The 23,456-nt window shown below is 39.0% G+C and overlaps 1 non-coding gene across 1 annotated transcript; it reads left to right on the top strand.

Moving 5' to 3' along the window:
* The first annotated feature begins 7,964 nt into the window (after nucleotides 1-7,964).
* Nucleotides 7,965-8,037, top strand: TRNAG-UCC (transfer RNA glycine (anticodon UCC)). Its single transcript has one exon. It is a non-coding gene; the product is annotated as a tRNA-Gly (tRNA).
* Nucleotides 8,038-23,456: the final 15,419 nt, after the last annotated feature.

Genomic DNA, 23,456 nt, shown 5'->3' with positions numbered 1-23,456 from the left:
TGGTTCCACCTGGAGCTGTGTAGTGTTTCAGTTCACTTACAATTCTGGGTAGAATTGCTAGAAGCATGTCTGCTGGATAAAATTCATCTAATGTCAGAACATGAGACAGATGGAAGATTAAGTTCAAGGAAAAAAAACACGCATCCAGATTCCCAGATCTCTGCAGATTGAACCAGTGCTGATGGTGATGTTCACAGCCCCACCTTTGAGCTTTTGTAAGAATGCCTTTTGTTTGGTAAACTCTCTCTTAAACGGCTAGGTGTACATGACAGCTTTTGGATTCATATCAGTCTTAAGAGCTTCCTGTTACCTAACCTCTTCAGACTGTTTTTACAAACCTAAAAACAATATAAAATGATGAGATACATCTCTGTGTGTCTATCAGTCTGTCTGTCTCCCTACTTATTCACTTAGAAAAAGCAAACACTAAATAACCTCCTGTATGCAGGGTATTTACTGCTTTAGGGCACAATCTGTTGCAGAACAGTTAAAACTGTTGCTAAGGCATCTATTGTCGTAATGTATGCCTTGGCAGCCCTGTGTTCTGTCTTGCTCTGCATCTGTGAGTACAGTGATTTATCGGTAATACTAATCTTCTTTGAAAGTCGAAGTGCTGCGAAGTCAAACATGTTTGAAGAGGGGGAAGACGGTTTCATTTTCTGTTGTTTGTTTCCATGAATTTTCCTATGACTGCTTGAGAAAACATTTTCTGTGGAAAGAGAACACATATGTATGTAGTTAGGTAAAAAAGAAGAGCAGCATCTTCTTTAGAATTTCTTATTCTGATGAGGTCTGCCCCTGCCACTTTTATCTTCTTAGGGCAGTTGTATCCTGAGGATTACATCATCATCACCATCCATCATTGTCCTTACGTCATCATCAGGAAGCCTTACTGAATGGTCATTATGTGTAGAGCATTTAAGAAAAAAGATGCACGTTTGAAAACAGAGGCCCTAAACACAAATACAGTCTAACTTTTCCCTTGAAGAAAAGTTCTTGGGAGAGGGTTCCTACCCAACTCTTACCTTCGTTTCCAGTCCTTCCACAGATTATTAGTAAACTAGGAGAACTTGCCATTGATTGTATACCAATAAGCAGTGGGCTGACCCATTGCATGGAAACTCAGATAGTACAAAGGTCAGTTGAGAGGAAGGTAAGGGTTTTCTAGGCAAAGGTACTTAGAGTTTGCACACTCAGCTGCTTTCCAGATTGACCCCAAGGTGATGACTGTGTCATGGGAAAAAGTGAGTAGGAAACTTTACTATTATTTCAAACCTGTAACACATTCTCTATCCCAGGATATCAGAAAAATTTCTTTCTTTTTCGTTTTCTTTGTACTCAACTTCTTCACGGTACCAAATGTGCCTTCAGCTCCCCATATGTACTAAGGTAAAAGTGAGTGATAACATCTCCAAGAGGTTATTGCTGTCAATAAGGTATAAAGTCTCTGTCAAATACTATACAATTGACCCTTGCACAAGAGGGAGGTGAGGGAACTGAACCCTAAGCAGTCAAGAATTCGAGTATAACTTACAGTTGATCCTGCATACTCACGATTTCTCATCTTTGGATTCAACCAACCTTGGATTGTATTGTACCATAGTACGTATTTATTGTAAAAGTGGACCCCATGCAGCTCAAGTCTGTGTTGTTTAGGTACCAACTGTAGTTCTAAATTGAGGACATTAGTCATCCCATGGAAGAAGGCTTGGCTTGTGTGAAGAAAGTCAGCAAAGATAAGGTGAGGCCTCTGAATATAGTTTGGAAAGGTTACCATAATTATTAACATTGTGAATTCTGAAGACTGGTTGACCTGAATTTAAATTTAGTCTCATCACTTACTTGCTGTATTAACTCACATTGGGCAAATTTCTCAATCTTTCTAAGAGGTAACTTCCATGCAACTAGAGATAAAAGCAGTGTTTACATTTTCAGGGCTGTAATGCAGATTAGTGGAGAAGGCAATGGCAACCCATCCAGTACTCTTGCCTGGAAAATCTCGTGGATGGAGGAGCCTGGTGGGCTGCCGTCTTATGGGGTCGCACAGAGTCAGACACGACTGAAGCGACTTAGCAGCAGCAGCAGCAGCAGCAGCAGTGCAGATTAGATAACATAAAGCATATGAAATGATAACCAGAGGGTCGCACTCAGCTAGTACTCAGTATTTATATGAGGGACGACAGAACACCTGTGTGTAAAGATAGCAAGGAATGATTCCACTAATTGAATCTGCAGACTCCGTTGATTTGAGTTCTTCCCGCTAAGATTAAATATTTACTTCTTTTTTTTTTTTTTTTCTGGTTTAGTCTTAGATATTGGACAAAGACAAAAGTAAGCATGAACTATAAATACATACAGAAATTAATATGAAAGATAATCTACAAATAAGCTAGTTGAATGTGCTCTTTAAACAGCCATCATCACAGTTCAGTTCAGTTCAGTTGTTCAGTCATGTCTGACTCTTTGTGACCCCATGAATTGCAGCATGCCAGGCCTCCTTGTCCATCACCAACTCCCGGAGTTCACTCAAACTCCTGTCCATCGAGTCAGTGATGCCATCCAGCCATCTCATCCTCTGTCATCCCTTTCTCCTCCTGCCCCCAATCCCTCCCAGCATCAGAGTCTTTTCCAATGAGTCAACTCTTCGCATGAGGAGGCCAAAGTATTGGAGTTTCAGCCTCAGCATCAGTCCTTCCAATGAACACCCAGGACTGATCTCCTTTAGGATGGACTGGTTGGATCTCCTTGCAGTCCAAGGGACTCTCAAGAGTTTTCTCCAACACCACAGTTCAAAAGCATCAATTCTTAGGTGCTCAGCTTTCTTTACAGTCCAGCTCTCACATCCATACATCATCACAAGTGGGCAGCAAAAAGTGTGCAGTGCTTTGATTCTTATTAAATAACGTCACATCAAACCTCAAGTCACAATTCAAGAATTTAAAAAAAAGTTAAATTGCTGGATTTTAATAATATTTTTAAAATCCAAGACTATATATTTATAGTCATATATAAGCAGTAGCTATTTTGATTAAACTCCACATTCTTTGCCAGCATATTATGGCAGTAGAATATTCTGCAAGCTCAGGAGACCTTATAATACTTTGGAATCACGGTTACTGATTTTATAAGCTGAGTGAACATGCTGACTGCATAGGGTATAAGTTTCCTCATCTGCCACTTTCATGAGATTGACTTTAGGATTAACAAGAACATATTCATAAGGTGCTACATACAGAGAAACGCTCAACACCTGCTGGGTATTGTGATCAGAACAGGGAACTTATTAGTGTGCAAGTTCAGCTTTCTCAAAATTCCCATACTTGGCAACAGTCTGCCTAGCAACACTTTCTTCCTTTAAAGCATCTCTTTAATTTTATATTTATTGTTAAGATAGACTGGGGTAAATAAAAGTTTGAGTATGTTTTCACTTGCCCAGAAAGCAATCAACAAACCAAAGCAAGCCACATACTCAGCAGTACCCAAGCAATAAAGAACAGCCTTTGACTGTCTTCTCTGTCAGTGTTGAAGGGCAAGGCATTAACTCTCTACGACCTGTAAATGTTTCGTTTGAGAGTTTTGCACCTCTGGATGAATAATGAATGTTAATTAATGATGGCAATGATAATAGCATTCTGTGTTTTTACCTTATTGCTCTTTATCAGTCTCTAAGCCTTTTCTTTCTCAAGTGGGTTCCTTATTATTTTAGCCATTATTTTATTCCTGGAAACTTGTGCTTTGTTAAAATACAGCACATATCTTCTTGTGTGTTACCATAGCAAATTGCATAAGAATTTACACCATAAATTATTCATTACAGCCAATTTAGTATAATTATTAATTCCCGCATACATTGGTGCCTGATTACATCTCAGTGCTCATTGCGAGATCTTGACCATGTTCTCCCGAAAATAATGATCTGTCATGGCTAATCAGGATCTAACAAGTCCCACTAAAAGGTGAAAACATTTAATTAATATTGGTTTAATGCAACAACGATTGATCCAATTGCTACAACCTGTCAGAGATTCTTCCAAAGGTAATCCAAAATCTTACTGGTAATGAATTTAAGAGATGGTCGTGGTATATAAGCAATCAACGTACTTTCCAATTCAAGGGCAAATTGGGACGTACTCTTCCCTCAGTATCTTTCTGCAAAAGTAAATCAGCTCCACTTTCACTGGGAAGCTTTGCTCCCAACATCAGTTCTGGTATTTCAAGCTTTCATGCCTTATGCTCCCAATGAGCCCTTCTTTTGCATTAAAGATGCATCCTGTATTGTATGTGAATGTTCCAAGCTGCACTGCCTCCCACGCGGATCTCATTTTAACTCTAAATTGAGCTGAGCAAAGTTTGCAGTTGCATTTCCCACTGGGATTAACTGTGTAGAATATGGCTTAGAATTCAGTTCAAAAGCCCTTTGGCTGCAAAACCATATAGTCTAAATATATACAGAGCATCCCTGAATAGCCATGGCCTTAAATTTGATTTAAATTTGGTGAGGTAGGGGTGGGGTGGGGAGGGTGGGCTCTTGAAATGTAGAACAGAAATCAATCCTATGTGCAATATGATCAATTTTATTACATTAATTTGTTTTATATATTTTGAAAAATTTCTTTGTTTTTATGTTGAGTGCCCTCAGGATCAAGAGTGAGACAATATTAGTTAATTTTAAATCTAGAGGGTACATTTTATGGCTGATCTTTTAATCATAGAGGAGAAAATAAATTAAGATGATAACATCTCTCTTACTGAGGGTCAGTGATGTGCCAGACACTTTGTATATATGCTTTCAGACTTACAATTACCTTTTAAATTAGATAATATATTTCCTCATTTTCAAGACAGGAAGATTGAAGCTGGAGGTCCTCGTCTAGTAAATTGATGAGTAAAGTTGTAAACTCAGATCTGCCTGATGTGCCACTGCCTTCTTCCATGCAGTTTATTGAATCCTCTGTAAACCAGGGACATAAGACAGGGACTGTTTGAAGAGCTAAAGTGATTGCCTTTTTGATCCTTCCTTGGTTACACCATGAGGGAATGTTAATGCATTGTTTTAGAAACATTCACGTGGATGAGACAAATGAGGAGAATGAGACAGAACTTATATATTTGCTACCAGTTCAGTGTTGGGTTTTGCTTGACTTGGTTGTGTATTTGGCTCTGTTTCAAGGGACATAAACTTGTAGATATCAGCCCCATGTACTGTTGAAATAGGTCCTATTACAAAACTATGCATCCATCATATTTCAGCTCTCACCTCTCCCCTACTGAGGCCCTGTGTGTTTTTCCAAGATATAATTTTTAAGGCTAGGTTTTTTTGTGTGTGAGTTTTGTTTAAAGTATCAGAGCTCATTCGGACTGGTACAGTCTGGAACTGTCACTGCCTTAAAGGTTCATGGGTAGTGGATACCTCAGTAGCACTTTGAGCAGCCACCTTAGAAAGTCGTTGATGGACAAAGGGTATCATCTTTGCCCTTCAGTTGAGTGCACACAAGTTTGAAGGTGTTCTTTACCACCTGAGAGAGAATTCATTAATGTCTTCAAGGCTAACCCACTGTGTTCCATATCAGTTCACCCTAGAGTTCCTCAACACGAAAGGTAACTTCCATGTAAGAGGAGAGGTTATGGCTGTGTTTATATATAGCCAACCATTCTGTTTGCTTCTGGGACTTCATTATACCTAGTGTCACATCTTGCAGTTTCAGAGGTCTTTGCTGAAATTACTCAGTATAGTTCTTTGGCATTGCTAAAGCTTGTTACAATTTTCTCTTATTTTCACGAGTTTATTGGGTTGCTCTAAAGCTGAGAGAAAAACTCCCAGGAGAGAGAACAAAGACTGGAAGAACCAGGCAGAATTAGGAAAGAGAAGCCATAGACATAGACAGTCAAAACTGCGAAAAGACAGCTAGCTCCACTAATCTTTCTCCTTATAAACATACATTTATACCAGTAATTTCACCAAATAATCAAGTAAACTGCCTATCTATTTAGTGACCAGTCAACTGAATAATTCATATCCTTATACTCTAGGAGCAGACAATGAGATAATACAATTATTATCTCTCTTTCAATTTAACTTTGATTTGTTGGAAAATTTCAGGAATGTCCATTTGAAGATTTCACAATTATAGATGAATAAGAGAAGGAAAATATTTATTCCTATTCTTGGCATATTTCAGTCCTCGTGAGAATCCATTAAATGTGGAAATGGGAAACATAACTTATTATTACTTAATATAACATGATTGTCATGTTTCTATACCTTGCAAATGCTTCTCATTTTTGGAAGATGACGTTGGAAAAACGGGAAATGATTTTCACCTTCCCCTTCAAATAGGAATCTCCCCCAACCCTTATGCTATCTAGTCACCAGAAAAGGACATATAAGTGCTAAAGGAACTAATATTTTGACAAAATATTAATGAGTTTTTCTCTTTTGTAATTTTGCCCATAACTCATTTGTAGTCAGGTCAAGACAACACCTCTGTCTCAGGAGTAAGATTCAGACTGTAACTGCAGGAATGGAAAGAGAAAGATTCTGTCTTCATTTTCTGACATTTAGTGTAGAATTTGGTTTCAAATCCCCTTCAACACGTCAAGAGTCAGCTTGGATTCTAGATAAGATTTTCTTTCATGGTTCATGAGGCAGAGTTTAGGAAAAAAAGAGGAAGTAATTGAAAGAGCATCAACCTCCACAGACAGAGGATTGAGCGATCAAGAGAAAAGGCAGAAGAAGACATTAAAACGGTCAAACACGTGGTTGGCTCCCATTTGGAATAAGAAGATGTGTTAGGAGATGATGACATGAGGGGCTCTAGCCTTCTCTCATTTTGGGACTCGGAAGACAACTCGAGATTTGTTAGCACCAACAGTGGAGAGTCCCACTCAGTTAAGAGTGTGTAATTGCATTGCCAAGGGTGGAGTGTTCACGTTTGAAATTCCAAGGTCTCTACCAATTCTTGAGTGGCTTATGAATGGCATTTTCTATGAGGAAAGCTGCAGTGAAAGGGAGAAGATGCCCAAGTAGAGGGTGGGTTGGCTATTTCAGGACAGAAGTCAGGGTAGAATACAGGTTCTGTCTTGTTGATAGGTTGCAGTTTTTAACACTGGCAAATACCAAATCCCAGAGAGAGGCCAAATTATGAACTGTATTATCTGCAAAAAATGATCACCCACAATGGGAGATGTCCAGAAATGAGATCAGTTATTCCTCAAAGGTCACCAGCTTGTTCACATGAGGTAACCACCTCTTTTACTCTGATGCCAGGAGTTTCCTTTTTCTTATACCTGGACCTCATCATGAAGAGGAATCAGGGTAGCCATGGTGGAAAAAGACACTGAAGCTGGAAAAAGAAGAAAAAAAAACCAAACCCTCAAAAGCCTGAATAATGCCTAAACACTTTTATTTAATCATAATTTTTGTGTGTCAGACTTCTGAAAAATAGGATACAATAAAAAGCCAATAGAAGCAATATGCAAGCAAATTTCAAAGTTTCTAGAAAATGTTTTGTATTGCAAGGAAATTTGTAAACTTCTTTGAGAAAAAAAATTAGGTGATAGGAGCAGTGTCTTGCTGTGTTTTATTCTATCAGATTTTTTTCTCAGAGCAAATTTGATGGGATAAGTGGGTACAAATTGGCACAGGAGAAAGGACAAAGGCTACTGACCAAAGCAGTCAACACTTTCTTCCCCTGGAGACACTGTTTCCCTACTCCCAGTGTTTATTATGTTTAATGCTGTGTTTGGAAGATGATAACAGAAATGGTGATAGTTTATATTGGTAATAATTTATAGTCACAATTAATGAAGATATTTTACTAGCAGAGCCTAACATTAGATATTAATAGTGATTTGGTGAAAGCTTCTGACAATCACTTGTGCTTTTTACCAATCAAGGAAATGAGGGGAACAAAGGCTCAAACTGCTGAATAAGTAGTAACATTAAAAGTACTAAACTAGAGAATTCCCTGGTTGTCCAGTGGTTAAGACTCTGTGCTTCCACTGGAGTGGGCCCAGGTTCGATCCCTGGTTAGGGAACTAAGAACACTCAAGCCGTGTTGTTCAGTCACTCAGTCGTGTCCCACTCATTGCGACCTCATGGACTGCAGCACGCCTTGCTTCCCAGTCCTTCACCATCTCCCAGAGCTTGCTTAAACTCATGTCCATTGAGGCATTGATACAATCCAATCATCTTTTCCTCTGTTGTCCCCTTCTCCTCCTGCTTTCAGTCTTTCCCAGCATCAGGGTCTTTTCTAACACGTCAGCTCTTCACCTCAGGTAGCCAAAGTATTGGAGCTTCAGCTTCAGCATTGGTCATTCCAATGAATATTCAGGGTTGATTTCCTTTAGGATTGACTGATTCTCCTTGCAATCCAAGGGAATCTCAAGAATCTTCAACACCACAGTTCAAAAGCATCAGGTTTTCGGTGCTCAGCCTTCTTTATGGTCCAACTCTCACATTCATTCATGACTACTGGAAGAGGCACAGCCAAAAAAAATTTTTTTTTTTAAGTTTAAAAAATATTTTTAAAATATTGAACTAAGCAAATGAACACAGGCCACCAGTGTGGGCATGTAGGTGCACAGTTGCAAATGCAGTTCTTTTTATATGGCTTCCGTCTGAAAACTCAAATTGTATTTGTTTCCTAGAAAACAAATCAGGATAAAATAAATGAAAATAGTAAGTGCATCTATTAATAGATAGGAAATCCATTGGCTTATAAAGCTGTTCAAATATTGATGTCACATCTAAATTAAAATAATTTAAATTGGGCCTTGTTTCATAATTGGAACATTTAAAAAATTTGAATGTGTGAAGAAAAGTTTTCTACATTTCTGCATTCCAAAGTTGATGACCAACAACTAATATTTGTGTCTTGCATTTTTTCCTAAAGAGATAGTTTCACATTTTCTTTGCCTTTATATTGCTGCTGCTAAGTCGCTTCAGTTGTGTCCGACTCTGTGCGACCCCATAGACGGCAGCCCACCAGGCTCCTCCATCCCTAGGATTCTCCAGGCAAGAACACTGGAGTGGGTTGCCATTTCCTTCTCCAGAGAAGGCAGAGAACTGCAGAATTGATGCTTTGGAATTGTGGTGCTAGAGAAGATTCTTGAGAGTCCCTTGACTGGAAGATCAAACCAGTCAATCCTAAAGGAATCAACACTGAATATTCCTTGGAAGCTCCTTCATTGGAGCTTCAGCATCCAATACTTCGGCCACTTGATGCAAGGAGCTGACTCACTGGAAAAGACTTATGCTGGGAAGATCGAAGGCAAAAGAAGAGAGAAGCACAGAATGAGATGGTTAGACAGCATCACCAACACAACGGACATAAATCTGAGCAAACTCTGGGAGATAGTGGAGGACAGAGGAGCCTGGTGTGCTGCAGTCCACGGGGTCACAGAGTTGGACACAACTCAGCGACTGAACAACACAACAACAAGAAATCTTATATAAACACAATGCTCACTGATTAAAAGACAACTTTGCCAAAAGAAAAGAATTTGGGGATATGACTTCATTCAATCGAACTAGAAAATTTTAGTAGAAAAAAGGGCATGTGATATACAACATGTACAGAAAATGAGAAGCCTGTCATCTGTGTTATCACATAGGATCACATAAAGAGGTAGAAGCAGTCAAGGTTTATGGGGCACAAAGCTGCAGAAAAAAACTATGTAAGTATATATAGCATATAAGTAACTCAATAAATTTTACCTTAATAAAGAAGGGATCTTCAAATATTTACAAATTTAAAATACATAAGAGCAGCTAAAAATGATTTTTAAAAAATGGTTTTCAGTGTATTTCAAATCAGTTATGTTCTAGACAGCATGAGGACTGGATATTTACTTACCACTCTGATTAAATAATTACCAAGACTTTTCTACATTTATTTCATCTATCTCCCCGCTCCTTTTTTTGATGTATTTTATTTTATTATTTTTATTTTTTATTTTACTTTATTTTACAATACTGCATTGGTTTTGCCATACAGCAACATGAATCTGCCACGGGTGTACACGTGTTCCCAATCCTGAACCCCTCTCCCACTTCCCTCCCCATATCATCTCTCTGGGTTATCCCAGTGCACCAGCCCCAAGCATCCTGTATCCTGCATTGAACCTAGACTGGCGATTCATTTCTTATATGATATTATACATGTTTCAATGCCATTCTCCCAAATCATCCCACCCTCTCCCTCTCCCACAGAGTCCAAAAGACTGTTCTATATATCTGTGTCTCTTTTGCTGTCTCACATACAGGGTTATCTTTATCATCTTTCTAAATTCGATATATATGTGTTAGTATACTGTATTGGTGTTTTTCTTTCTGGCTTACTTCACTCTGTATAATCGGCTCCAGTTTCATCCACCTCATTAGAACGGATTAAAATGTATTCTTTTTAATGGCTGAGTAATACTCCATTGTGTATATATACCACAGCTTTCTTATCCATTCAACTGCTGATGGACATCTAGGTTGCTTCCATGTCCTGGCTATTATAAATAGTGCTGTGATGAACATTGGGGTACACGTGTCTCTTTCAATTCTGGTTTTCTGATGTATTTTAAAACAAAACATCTTACCACTACATACTTGAGCATGCATTTCTGAAAAATATGGACATCATTCTTACATAACAATACAATTCATCGCAGCTAAAACAATTAACAATGACTCCTTGGTATCTAACATACAGTCTATAATCAAATGTTCCCAGTGATCTCAAAAATGTCTTTTTAGAGTGTGGTTTGTTCTTATAAAAATCCACACAATGTACTTTATTGTTATCTATAATATGTAACTATCATATTAAAATGGGATCAAATATTTCTAGAAGGTTGCAGACAAGCATTGAAAAATTTGTTAGTATTGCAATACACTACAAAAATATATTCCTTTGAAATCTTTCCTCTTAGAGGGTAAGAAAGAGTTAACTAATCATTAGGTTATTAATTGTGAGATCAAGGTATAGGATTTACCTCACTGTTTTCCTTGTAATAATTAGCTTTCTTAGATCTCAATTTTCTCAAAATAAAATAATAACATAGACCTGGATGAAGGTAATAAATATCAAAACATCCAGAAGTTTTGTATTTCATACCTGATGAGCTTGACAAATCAAGTCTAAATCATAACGATTAGGAAATTTACTGACTACATCAGCTCCAAAAGTGCAGGAAACACCACGATCATTTTCTCCCCACCCTTGCACATCCTTATCTGGGTCAGATCACAGCAAATCACAGAGCAAACCTGTATCAGGGACATCAGACCTTTTTCACTCATGACTACACAGTAAAAGAGAAATATGTAGGTAGATCTTGTTTGTTTTAAAAACACATGGAAATTATCAAACTGATGACCAAAGTATCTTCTGCCTTACTGTGACCAGATAGGCACTTTGAAAAAATTATTGTCACAAAAATACTTCTGTGAATAAAGCAAAAGAAAAGTGAAAGTGAAGTCACTCAGTAGTGTCCAACTCTGCGATTCCGTGGACTGTAGCCTACTAGGCTCCTCAGTCCATGGCATTTTCCAGGCAAGAGTACTGGTGTGGGTTGCCATTTCCTTCTCCGAATAAAGCAAAGGTGCTTGCAAACAGTGATAGTGTTGCATGTATTTGTATCTGTGTTTGTAGTTCATATGTGTGAAGAGGTTGGGCTTATTGGGACCTAGAAGCTTAGAAAATGACTCCAAGGAGCTGACACTGAGACCTCTAAGGAGAGGGGTACAATAAAGCTTCTCCTGGGAGAGCTGGAAGAAGCTGGAATAAATTGCCAGTTCTGGAGCTGGGACCTGTTGCTGGCAGCAACAGCCGAATAGCTTCAAAAAAGAAAGAATATCTTCCTCTTCCTCCTCCAGCCTCACAATCTCCATTTAGTGTCCTAGATTTGAAAGCCAGCTGGTAAAGCTGAAATGTAGTTTATACAGCCTTAGCCCTAGCACCAGGCAGTAGAGTGTAGAAAGGAAAATTTGGAGGTGAGAGATTAAAAATATCATCTGTTTGTGCCCTGGCAGAGGATCACTTTCTCTGGCACACAGGTCATTTGTATACAGATCATATTTGTCTCACCTTGGAAAAGAAGCATCCATATTCATAGTTCCCCCTTGAATGCTAAGGTGTCTCAGTGGTAAAGAATCCACCTGCCAACACAGGAGACATGGGTTTTATCCCTGGGTCGGGAAGATCCCCTGGAGAAGGAAATGGCAACCCATTCTAGTATTCTTGCCTGGAAAATCCCATGGACAGAGGAGCCTGGTGGGCTACCGTCCATGGGGTTGCAAAGAGTCGGGACAACTGAGTGACTAAGAAACAACTGATACTGTGGAGAGTCTGGCATCTCTTAATTTACCTCTTTTTGGGTTTTCTAATTTTTTCTCATTAGCTTCCCTGGAGTTTTAGAGTTTACATCTTGCCCATGTATATTCCAGATACTCTGCTAGGAGCCAGGGACCCAACTTATACACTCTCTAGATCTTTTCTGAAATACTTGGTGTCTATCTCATGGTAGAATATTATTTACAAGTAAAAAGTGTTTTTTTTTTTTCTTTTTCTATTCTGTTTTAGTATATTGATGAGTCTTTCTTTAAAAAAATTATTAATTTACTTGGTTTCATTGGGTCTTATTTGTGGCATCTGGAATCTTTGTTGCAGGATCTTTAGTTGTGGCATGTGGGATCTTTAGTTTGCTAATTTTCTTGAGTCCAATCTGTTGTTATAGATTTTTCATTTCAGATCAGATATTTTATGACTTTAGCATTTGATTCTTTTTATGGGTTACAATTCTAATAGAAAATTTTGTTTTGACTTTTTTCCATAATTTTCTTTATTTTAGTGAATAAATTAACATGTGTTTAAAAGTTTCTTGTCTGTTAATTTTAATAATGGTATCAATTTATTGATCTGTTTTTGTATTATCTATTATTTTTATTACCTGAGATATCTGCTCCATGGTTTCCAGGAGTCACTAGCGGTAAAAAAAAAAACCCAACTGCCAGTGTGGAAGATGTGAGAGACACAGGTTCAATCCCTGGGTTGGGAAGATCCCAGTCCCCTGGAAGAGGGCATGGCAACCAACACCAGTATTCTTGCCTAGAGAATAGAAGTTTCATTGAATACAGACATCAAATGTGGTCCACTGGAGAAGGGAATGGCAAACCACTTCAATATTCTTGCCTTGAGAACCCCATGAACAGTATGAAAAGGCAAAATGATAGGATACTGAAAGAGGTACTCCCCAGGTTGGTAGGTGCCCAATATGCTACTGGAGATAAGAGAAGAAATAACTCCAGAAAGAATGAAGGGATGGAGCCAAAGCAAAAACAATACCCAGTTGTGGATGTGACTGGTGATAGAAGCAAGGTCCAAGGCTGTAAAGAGCAATATTGCATAGGAACCTGGAATGTCAGGTCCATGAATCAAAGCAAATTGGAAGTGGTCAAACAAGAGATGGCAAGAGTGAATGTTGACATTCTAGGAATCAGTGAACTAAAATGGACTGGAATGGGTGAATTTAACTCAGATGACCATTATATCTACTACTGCGGGCAGGAATCCCTTAGAACAAATGCATTAGCCATCATGATCAACAAAAGAGTCTGAAATGCAGTACTTGGATGCAATCTCAGAAATGACAGAATGATCTCTGTTCATTTCCAAGGCAAACCATTCAGTATCACAGTAATCCAACTCTACGCCCCAACCAGTAACGCTGAAGAAGCTGAAGTTGGATGGTTCTATGAAGACCTACAAGACGTTGTAGAACTAACACCCAAAAAAGATGTCCTTTTCATAATAGGGGACTGGAATGCAAAAGTAGGAAGTCAAGAAACACCTGGAGTAACAGGCAAATTTGGCCTTGGAATGCAGAATGAAGCAGGGCAAAGACTAATAGAGTTTTGCCAAGAGAACACACTGGTCATAGCTAACACCCTCTTCCAACAACACAAGAGATGACTACACATGAACATCACCAGATGGTCAACACCGAAATCAGATTGATTATATTCTTTGCAGCCAAAGATGGAGAAGCTCTATATAGTCAGCCAAAACAAGACCGGGAGCTGACTGCGACTCATATCATGAACTCCTTATTGCCAAATTCAGACTTAAATTGAAGAAAGTAGGGGAAACCACTAGACCATTCACGTATGACCTAAATCAAATCCCTTATGATTATACAGTGGAAGTGAGAAATAGATTTAAGGGTCTAGATCTGATAGATAGAGTGCCTGATGAACTATGGATGGAGGTTCGTGACATTGTACAGGAGACAGGGATCAAGACCATCCCCATGGAAATGAAATGCAAAAAAGCAAAATGGCTGTCTGGGGAAGCCTTACAAATAGCTCTGAAAAGAAGAGAAGCAAAAAGCGAAGAAGAAAAAGAAAGATATAAGCATCTGAATGCAGAGTTCCAAAGAATAGCAAGGAGAGATAAGAAAGCCTTCCTCAGCGATCAATGCAAGAAATAGAGGAAAACAATAGAATGGGAAAGACTACAAATCTCTTCAAGAAAATTAGAGATACCAAGGGAACATTTCATGCAAAGATGGGCTCGATAAAGTACAGAAATGGTCTGGACCTAACAGAAGCAGAAGATATTAAGCAGAGGTGGCAAGAATACACAGAAGAACTGTACAAAAAAGATCTTCATGACCAAGATAATCACGATGGTGTGATCACTCATCCAGAGCCAGACATCCTGGAATGTGAAGTCAAGTGGGCCTTAGAAAGCATCACTACGAACAAAGCTAGTGGAGGTGATGGCATTCCAGTTGAGCTATTTCAAATCCTGAAAGATGATGCTGTGAAAGTGCTGCACTCAATATGCCAGCAAATTTGGAAAACTCAGCAGTGGCCACAGGACTGGAAAATGTCAGTTTTGATTCCAATCCCAAAGAAAGGCAATGCCAAAGAATGCTCAAACTACTGCACAATTGCACTCATCTCACACGCTAGTAAAGTAATGCTCAAAATTCTGCAAGCCAGGCTTCAGCAATACGTGAACCATGAACTTCCAGATGTTCAAGCTTGTTTTAGAAAAGGCAGAGGAACCAGGGATCAAATTGCCAACATCCGCTGGATCATGGAAAAAGCAAGAGAGTTCCAGAAAAAGATCTACTTCTGCTTTATTGACTATGCCAAAGCCTATGACTGTGTGGATCACAATAAACTGTGGAAAATTTGGAAACAGATGGGAATACCAGAGACCACCTGACCTGCCTCTTGAGAAACCTATATGCAGGTCAGGAAGCAACAGTTCGAACTGAACATGGAACAACAGACTGGTTCCAAATAGGAAAAGGAGTACGTCAAGGCTGTATATTGTCACCCTGCTTATTTAACTTCTATGCAGAGTACATCATGAGAAATGCTGCGCTGGTAGAAGCACAAGCTGAAATCAAGATTGCCAGGAGAAATCTCAATAACCTCAGATATGCAGATGACACCACCCTTATGGCAGAAAGTGAAGAGGAACTCAAAAGCCTCTTGATGAAAGTGAAAGAGGAGAGTGAAAAAGTTGGCTTAAAACTCAATATTCAGAAAACGAAGATCATGACATCTGGTCCCATCACTTCATGGGAAATAGTTGGGGAAACAGTGGAAACAGTGTCAGACTTTATTTTTCGGGGCTCCAAGATCACTGCAGATGGTGAGTGCAGCCATGAAATTAAAAGACGCTTACTCCTTGGACTTCCCTGGTGGCTCAGACAATAAAGTGTCTGCCTACAATGTGGGAGACCCGGGTTCGATCCCTGGGTCGGGAAGATCCCCTGGAGGAGGAAATGGCAACCACTCTAGTACTTTTGCCTGGAGAATCCCATGGATGGAGGATCCTGTGGGCTATAGTCCATGGGGTCACCAAGAGTCGGACACGACAGAACGATTTCACTTTCTTTTCTTTACTCCTTGGAAGGAAAGTTATGCCCAATCTAGACAGCATTTTCAAAAGCAGAGACATTACTTTACCAACAAAGGTCCATCTAGTCAAGGCTATGGTTTTTCCAGTAGTCATGTATGGATGTGAGAGTTGGACTGTGAAGAAAGCTGAGCACCAAAGAATCGATGCTTTTGAACTGTGGTGTTAGAGAAGACTCTTGAGAGTCCCTTGGACTGCAAGGAGATCAATCCTGGGTGTTATTTGGAAGGAATGATGCTAAAGCTGAAGCTCCAGTACTTTGGCCACCTCATGTGAAAAGTTGACTCATTGGAAAAGACTCTGATGCTGGGAGGGATTGGGGGCGATAGAGGATGAGATGGCTGGATGGCATCACCGACTCAATGGATGTGAGTTGAATGAAATCCGGGAGTTGGTGATGGACAGGGAGGCCTGGCATGCTGCAATTCATAGGGTCGCAAAGAGTCGGACACGACTGAGCGACTGAACTGAAATGAGATAAGGTTATTTTTCAAGCAAGATGGTTTTTCCTTTCCTGTACTAGGAAGTGAGATCAAACTGGGCTGGCTTGAGGCTGTATTACAGGCTGGTAAAATTTAGCTACTGGTTCATTGAAATTTATATGGTGTATTGTCAAGGGTTCTCCAACAGAGATCCTCTGGAACTTTTCCCCTGCTTTTGAGAGAATTTTGTCTTAATTCTTTATTATCATACCATGCACAACTTTACTATTTGGGAGATATCTTACTAGATAAATCAACTGGATGACCAAGGCCCCTTGAGTGTACAATTTTGTCCCTCGAGACCTGTGAAGTTCCCCAAAATACAGCTGGAAGTTCAGCCTCCCTCTTCCTGGGGACAGGAATGAATGCTCGGCCTCTGACTGTGCTCAGATTATCAAATGTCCTGGGGTAAAGAGTCTGGAAGGTAGCCCTGTGCCAAAAAACACACATTTCACTTGCCCAGGGGCAAAGAGAGAATGTTCTTTTTAACCTCGCACTCATTTAGAAGATTTTAATTTTAGAAAAATAACCTTTTAACTTGCTATTGTTTTGATTTTTGAAAAGAAAGAAGTTGGAATCCTGTTGCATGTGGTTTTACTGTCTCCCACATACCCTCGTCTTGAGAGTCTAAACTGCAAGTAAGGAGACAAAATTCACAGTACCTTGTTATGCTTTTTTTTTTTTTTTTTAATGTAAATGGTGTACTGGTCAACCAAAATATTGAGGATTCTGGAACAACTGGCTATCTTTCTTTGCAGGACAATTTCTTGGGAATGCAAATAATTAGCTGTTGTGATAGGGAGGATTCTCATAGCAACTTTGCTATTAAAAAGGGGGTTGCAGTCACCCAGTCGTGTCCAACTCTTTGCAATCCCATAGACTGCAGCACGCCAGGCCTCTTTGAACCTCACCATCTCCTAAAGTTTGCCCAAGTTCATGTCCATTGCATTGGTGATGCCATCCAGCCGTCTCATCCTCTGATGCCCTCTTCTTCTGCCCTGTCTTTACCACCATCAGGGACTTTTCCAATGAAAAGGGAGTATTATGTGATAAAGTATAGGGAACATTAAGGAGAGGCCTGAATTACTAGAATCTGCTTGCAAGGCAGGAGACCTGGTTTGTATCACTGGGTCAGGAAGATCCCTTGGAGAAGGAAATGGCTACCCACTCCAGTATTGTTGCCTGGAGAATTCCATGGACAGAGGAGCCTGGTGGGCTACATGGGATCTCAAAGAATCAGATATGACTGAGTGATTGACTTACATACAAGCCTAAAAGTGAGGTAGTGGGCTATTTTAGTTAAGCATTTGGTTATGGGTTTTATTTTTAAAGACTTTTAGAATATTTCTTCTAAAGAAAAATAAATCTACTATTGTCTGCCAAAGAGTTGCTGCCTGTGCCCATTTACATGGTAATAAATCAAAGGTATCTATTATCATCTGTTTATCATTATCATCTATTACTACTTAACTATCAGCTTCTTACCCATGTCTAATATTTATATATATAGTTATGCTTTTGGCTATTAGTCATAGTGGGTGATTATAAAAATTATAAGTGCATCCTGAGAGGACAGTACACCAAAGAGACAGAATGTAAAGAAAAAAAAATCATGTATCTTTGTCATTAGAGGAGATATTTCAGTTGTTGCATTACTACTACCTAACAACAACAAAAAATAAGTTATCAGTAGAATGAAGCTTGATGCTAAAAAGAGAAGGAAAAATAGTCATAATTCAATAGCATTTACAATCAGGTTTCAAATAACTGTCAAAAGTTTCCTTCAAATGCTAATAAATAAGTTAGTTATTCTTTTCTCATATCAAGGGACTGTGCTCTATGACACACAGTAAATGCTCTGTAAAAGAGTTCACATACCTTTAGGATATGCCCGGCTGTAAGCAAAATGGGAAAAGAAGGAATAAGAGATGAAGCATTTGCTAAAGTTATCATTCACTTGAAGCTTCTTTGTATCCTGGGCTCTGAGAATTTTATCAACAGAGTGAGTGAAAACAGAGCCCACTGGAGCCCTAGAGAACATGCCTCGGGGAACTGCCTGACCTGGGGCATTAGGGGCTGATTGAGAAGGTCTAGTGCAATTTCTACAGCTTGTGCTTCTGGAATCTGTAGATTCTGATTGGGGGAAAAAAAAAAAGCAAATAGCCACCACTACTACCCCTGACATGTCTTTCTAAACACTTTGTGATCTTTGAATGTGTTCCTGTTCCTCTTCTAGCTGCTCCTAATTGGGCCCAATTCATAGTCAACCTTCTTAGTCGTATACTTCAAAAACAGGGTTGCTGCAAAGTAATATAGACAGAAAAGAGTTAAATACCATAAAAGTGTAGCTCAATGAATGTCCACGAACTGAATTCTCCTCTTATAACTGTGATTCAGATCAAGCAACACAACATTACCAGAACTCCATCATTCTCCCTGTACCCTCTGCATGTCACTACCACCAAGGGTACCCATAGCCTCAATTTTAGCACCATCGATTAATCCTGCCTTTTGTGTTTAATGTAGAATCACATATTCTGTGCTCTTTTGTACCTGGCTCCTTTTGTTCAACTTTGTGTTGGTATGTTCATCCATTTTGCTGCATATAGTTGTAGATTTTTTCACTTAATATTGCAGTATTCCATTATGTGCATGTGCTACAATTCACTTATTCTTGAAATGGTAATATTTGAGGAACCGTAAAGGAACTCTGCTGCCCAAATATACTTTTCCTCATAATTCTTCATCCTGATTGACATGCCTTACTGAAATATGTCTTTTAGCACAATGCATCAACTGCAAATTCATTAATGGGGCCTATTTGTTCCTGTATAAGCTGGTTTCCACCCCTTCCTCAGCTCTCCTCTATTGCCCCTTCTGCCTCTGCTATAGTTGCACTAAACTACTTTCTACTACTTTTTTTTCCTCTGTGCGTTTCATTTTGGATAGTTTCTATTGCTAGGTCTTCAAGTTCATTCTTTTTTTCTGTAGTGTCTAATCTGTGGTTGTTCTCATACACTGATTTTTTTTTAAATCTAAGTAGTGTATCTTGCCTGGAAAATCCCATGGACGGAGGAGCCTGGTAGGCTGCAGTCCATGGGGTCGCTAAGAGTTGGACATGACTGAGCGATTTCACTTTAACTTTTCACTTTCATGCATTGGAGAAGCAAATGGCAACGCACTCCAGTATTCTTGCCTGGAGAATCCCAGGGATGGGGGAGCCTGGTGGGCTGCCGTCTATGGGGTCGCACAGAGTCGGACATGACTGAAGCAACTTAGCAGCAGTAGCAGCAGCAGCAGTGTATTTTTCATCTCTAGGAGTTCATTTTTGTTTTAATCTTTTATTTCTCCCCTCATCCTAGTTAGACTGTCCTCCACCTTCTAGAACATACAGCATACATTTATAATAGCTCTTTAAAAGTCTTTGTTTAATTTTATAATCTGTGTTATTTCTCTTGTATTTCTGTTACCCACTTGTCTCTGTTTATGGGTCATAGGTTGCCAGGATATTGTGAAATGTACATTGTTGGGTGGTGTTTTTTTAATACCTTTATTGCCTAGGACTTTGTTCTAGAATGTAACTGAGTTTGATCCTTTTGTTGGCTTTGCTAGGAAGGACAAAAGTGCCTGTAGTCAAGAGTTTCTTTAGCGTTGCTGCTGAGGCAGTCCCCTTCTGAGGACTTCACATGATGCCCTGTGTGAGGAAGTCTCATCACTCTGCTGGTGAATACATGAATTCCCTCCTCTGTATGAACTCCAATGACTATATCACTTAGTTCTGTCTGATGATTCTGTCTCTAGTCTCAGTAGTTTGCCCATACATGTGTGTGTGCTTGGTTGCTTAGTCATGTCTGACTCTTTGATATCCCATGGACTGTAGCCTACCAGGATCCTCTGTCCATGGGATTTTCCAGGCTATAGTATTGGAGTGGATTCCCATTTCCTTCTCCAAGGGATCTTCCCAACCCAGGGATCGAACCTGGGTCTCCCGCATCATAGACAGATGCTTTACTGTCTGAGCCATAAGTGCTGTTTATTTCCTAATAACTAAAAATTATTGTTTTGTATATTTTCTACTATTTCATTAAGTCCTTATTACTTCATTATGGCTGGAAGCAGAAGTCACCACTCTGAACTACTTTAGTTTGTTAGCAAATCTTTCTTTTCATATTTCTAAGATTGAGATATACTGTTCTTTGTTCCTTTCTCTCATCTCATTTTCCTTGGCTCACCTAATTCTCACTAATTTTTATGGTCTAATTTAATAATAATAGCTTACATTTATTGAGAACTATCTATATGCCAGTTATTGTTAGCCTTTGTGCAATGTTTCGTTTAATCTTCAAAACAATTTTATGATTTTAGTGCTATTGTCATTATCTTCATTTTACAGAGAGGAAATGAAGATCAAAGACACGGAGTCACTTGTTGGAGGTTCCATAACTAATAGGTGGCAAGTCTAATTTGAACTCAAGTGATCTGGCTTTAGTCCTGATGGTGCACGATAACTTCTCAGTTATCAGTTATTCTGGAATGATTTTGTTGATACTAAAACTCTGTGTTATTCTGTTTTGTTAATTCTGTTTCCATAACACCTACTGTTTCACCAGATTAAACTTGTCCTTCCATATTTAAACCACCTGCTTACTTCTCTGCATCCTCCATTCAACTTCATGTTCGGTGGGCCTGAGTAGGGCTGGGCAGAGACTATACTGTCTTGATAACCATCACTTCAGTAGCAACCAGGACATGAAAGACAATCAATAAATATTTATTGAATGAATGAATAAAAGAATATCTTGATGAGATGACACAGTGATTTTTAGAAAGGTCTTTATTAGAAAATGAGTTTTACACTTATTTCCTATATTTCCAAGAGAAAGAGTCATTGAAAAAAAAATCTATTTTAGACATGTGAGGAGGTTAGGAGAGGTCTGTACATTGACATCTTGCCCCTTGAATGTGAGCCTACTTTTATATCAGAGCAGGGGCTCAAAACCTAAGAGGAAGAAAATGGGGAGGGGCTTGAGGAGAGGACAGATAGAAACAAAAGGGAATAGGGAGTTGCTGAATAGACAACATTTTGTCATTTTGCCTAGGGCTGGCCTGCTTACTAAAAAGAGTCATTTATCACATCCTATTCAAAAATCCATGATCTCTGAAGGATGGAAGTCATTTTGCTTATTGGGCACAGATAGATAGCTATTCTATCAGTCCAAATAAATTACTTAGTCAATAAAGTTGTGTTTTAGTGACATAAAATTGGTATTCTTTTGAGAATGCTTGATCTTCTTTCCTATGATATAAAAGAGCACACAATGAGTGAACACAGTCAAACCTGAAAGTGGCTCTGTTTCATATATTAGGCTGTTTAGATGATGGCTGTTATCATTTCTTTCTTCTTCTTACCCAGCCTACACCAGAGTAAGGGAATCACTAAGAGTATTACTTTTTCCAACCTAAGCATCCTTTGTATATGTGGTTCTCCCCTTTAGTTGACAAAAAAGCTTTCTTCCATAGTATTCTATCTGGTTAAAGCAACAACAATATAGTGGGAATGAAGAGGTTTTTCCAACCTAACCTTACATTTCTGAGCCTCAAATATCCCTATATATAAAACAACTGTATTCTTTATAAATCTTGTAATTCCATCTGGATTTTCATATCGTGCTCAAAGATACCATAGAGTGAAACAAGGAAGGAAGAGAAGTGGAGACCAAGAAGGAAGGGCTCCAGGACTCTCACCTTTACACCAACTAGCAATGCTTTGCTTCTTCTCTTTTATCTGTGAAGGAGGATTTGCATTAAACCATCCTCACTCCCTCCCCTGGTACTGTTATAATGAACTGACCTGAAAATAAGTGCATTAAGTGGCCATAGAACATAAAGGCACTAATTAGTTCACTTGGGGATCAAATCCATGATAACAGACTTATTCATGCTTTTCTCTATCCCCAAAACTATAGATGAAAGCAAAGGGGGAAAACAAATCTATCACATATATGACAATCTTTAAGAACAAACACTTTAAATTTCAAATATGATCTGGTTGATTCTGTCACAGGGAAAGAATCTTATCAGTAGTTAAGAATAAGTAATAATTGAGTCTGGACCCATTGCAAATAATATTTCATAGCCAAAGAAATGCAAATAGCCAATAAACATGAAAAAGGTTTAGCCTCTCTGATGATCAAAGGAATTTATATGAATATTACAATACACTATTTTAGACTTTTAAATTGACAAATGTTTTAAAAATTATATGTCATGATGATGGGAGGAGGCTGAAATCCTTTCTTCATACACTGTTGGAGGCAGTACACATCAGTAAATAATTTCTGGAGAGCCATTTGGCATTATGCAAAAGCCTCAAGCATATTCTTGTACTTTGACTAACAGCTTCTATTTCCAGAATCATCCTAAGGACATAATCATCCTCAGGATATAATCACAGGTGTGGCAAAGGGATTACTCAAGTTTTATTTTCATGGTGTATAGAACTTAAGCTCTTTTACTTTATAAGGAAGAAAGAGATGCAGGTTTAGCCCCAGGTCTTATGGGTTTGTTGTAAAGCTACAAGGGTTAGCAAGGAAAACAGAAATAGTTGCAAGAAAACTAACAAGGGTTAGCAAGGAAAACAGAAAGTCTTGCCCAGCCAGACTGCCTGAGAGTGACCTGTTTAGGATTTAGAGTGAAGGGGGAGGGGAGCCCTTCATGATATGTTGACATTCCTCTAACAGCACCATCTTGTCCCATCCAATTCACTTTAGTTAAGTTGCTCTGTCTTTGTTTAATGCTGGTTATGACTCTGGCCTGAATCTTTATTTTCTCACTGCCTCATGACGGCTGCTCCTAGATATTGCTTGTTGTTTTCTGTTGATATTTTGGTATCTGCATTCACAAGGACACTCCTCTGTTTATGGAATTTCCCAGGCAAAAATACTGGAGTGGGATGTCATTTCCTATCCCAGGGGATCTTCCTGACTCGGAGATGGAACTTGGGTCTCTTGTGTCTCCTGCATTATCAGGTGGATTCTTTACCACT

This window comes from Capricornis sumatraensis, chromosome 22 (assembly GCF_032405125.1).
Source record: "Capricornis sumatraensis isolate serow.1 chromosome 22, serow.2, whole genome shotgun sequence".
Classification (NCBI taxonomy): Eukaryota; Metazoa; Chordata; class Mammalia; order Artiodactyla; family Bovidae; genus Capricornis; species Capricornis sumatraensis.
The sequence above is the reverse complement of the archived record's forward strand: the minus strand, read 5'-3'. Positions and strand labels throughout refer to the sequence as shown.